The following is a 2,500-nucleotide window of genomic DNA, read 5'->3' as shown; positions in this document are numbered from 1 at the left end:
CCCTTTTCATTCGTTAATTGATCTCGTCGTTTAGGAGGTTGCTACCTCTGCATTACGTCATTCCATAATCAACGGTAGTACTTGACGTCAAGTAATATGTAACACTGCATAATATAATATATTCTATTCCTTTTAGTGACGTAACATATTTCAGCCGAGAGAAGTGACGTCACGGGACAAAAATCAAATGCAGTGAATTTTATAATAATTATACTAAAATTATAAGAATCATAAAGATCGCTCTAAGGATTGATTTTCTTGAGACTCGTGTCAGAAAAACCATCTATAAAAGTACGAGTGCCAGAAACTATTAGACAATGTTAGGAATGTCTGACAGTACTTTAAAGGTCTGACAACAGGCCCGTAGCCAGGATTTTGAGGGGGTGGGGGTCGTTTAGGCTTATGGTGAGGCGAAGCCCCCGAGTTGTTCAGAGGGGTCCGGGGGCATATTCAATCTAATTAAAATTAGCTCCACTATTACATGTGGATCTAAAGACAGCCAGTTGGAGCTCATGTCCACCAATCAAAACTATACTTGCAGAATCCTGCTAGTGATTTAAAACTAACAACACTGCGTAAATATTGACCAATCACACTTCGCCTTTTATAACGTTATTTGGGAGCATACAAATTCTAAAAATATCGGACGAGTCTATTTTAGTGGCCGCAGTACAGCGAACCATACCAATACGTACGGGGTGGGTTATCAGTCTTCAATTTTACATTAAAAATTATTTATTTATTTATAAAATTGAAAAAAACTAAATCAGTCTTCAGTTTTACATTACAAATTATTTATTTTATAAAATAAAACATGTTTTAAGGCATTCGTAATTCACACGAAACATGTCGTATACCCTCAGGATAATTCGGAATGTTTTCAAATTATTTTTAAATCACTGGCAGGATTCTGCAAGTAAGGTTTTGATTGGTGGACATGAGCTCTTTAGATCCACATGTAATAGTTGAAAACAAAAGCCACTGGTATGGGGGTCGACCGACGCCCCCCCCCCCCCTCTCCCCCCCTCCCCCCCCCCCCCCCCCCCCCCCCCCCCCCCCCCCCCCCCATTGGCTACGGGTCTGGACGGGCTAGAAAGGTGTCATAGTGACCCACCAAAAATACATAATACTTTAACTAACCCACAGCCACCCAACCCCTTCCATTTCTGGAATGTCCCTTACATGGTATCTTGTATTTGAACACTCAGTCAGAGACAATTGGTCTCATCTCGGTGTTTAAAATCCATAACAGTTGCGCGATTGTGGTAGAAGTACAAAACCAGGAAGGAAACCTGACAAATGTAACTTTGACGAAGAGTCTGTTTTCGACGTTTACGTAAATCCGAGGACTCGGTTTGTATTAATCCTAATCACCGTGCTGACATCACGTATCCACAGCAAGACGACACAGTGGTCCGACATAGTTTTATGAAGACCCTGGTTAACTTAGTTGTCACAAGTGTTGTTACTTTGATTGTTGCTGACTTCAACACTCATTTTGGTTGGGGTTTTTTTTTTCCTTTCCTGTATAATATTAAATTTTGCAAGTTAAAGTAAAAATATAAAATCAATTTATGCTTATCATTATAATCATTGTTATCATGGCCATGTTTGTAATGGGCATCATTATGATCACCACCATCACCACAGTTATCATAATCATTATCACCATCATCAAAATCACCGCCGACACCACCACCATTATTGCCCACTGGCATAGGAAGCGCGGGCAGGTGCCTCCACTTTTCAGCTATTTTGCTTTATATTTGCTTTATAAAAGTGTATAAGTGTGTAAATATAAAAGTGTGCCCCCCCCCCCCCCCATTTTTGCACCTTCCTACGCCACTGTTACCCTCATCATCATCATCATCATCATCATCATCATCACCACCATTGACAAAATTAACAACAATGAAAACATCACCGTCATTGTATTTATTTGCCTATACCTGTGTATCTTTGTGTGGTTGTATTCAGCCATATTATACATGCATATTAACTAAATAAAGTCTATTCGTGTGCAGATTAGAGCAAGCAGTTGCACAACGTGATTTTTATACTAAAATGCTTTGGCATAGTATTTACATCACGAATGCACGACTCCTTTGGCCTTACGTAGAGGACGTAATAATGTTAAAATAGAAAGAAAAATATTATCACAATCCTACAGAGAAAAGCGTAAAAAGTTCAAGTTTGTTTTGTTTAACGACACCACTAGAGCACATTGATTTATTATTCATCGGCTATTGGATGTCAAACATTTGGTAATTTTGACATATAGTCTTAGGGAGGAAACCCGCTATATTTTTTCCATTAGTAGGAAGGGATTTTTAATATGCACCATCCCACATACAGGATAGCACATACCACGGTCTTTGATATACGAGTCGTTGTGCACTGGCTGGAACGAGAAATAACCCAATGGGCCCACCGACGAGGATCGATCTCAAACCGACCGTGCAGCAATCGAGCGCTTTACCACTGGGCAACATCAACCACA

This window comes from Gigantopelta aegis, chromosome 6 (genome assembly GCF_016097555.1).
Source record: "Gigantopelta aegis isolate Gae_Host chromosome 6, Gae_host_genome, whole genome shotgun sequence".
Lineage (NCBI taxonomy): Eukaryota > Metazoa > Mollusca > Gastropoda > Neomphalida > Peltospiridae > Gigantopelta > Gigantopelta aegis.
Note: the sequence above shows the minus strand (reverse complement) of the source record.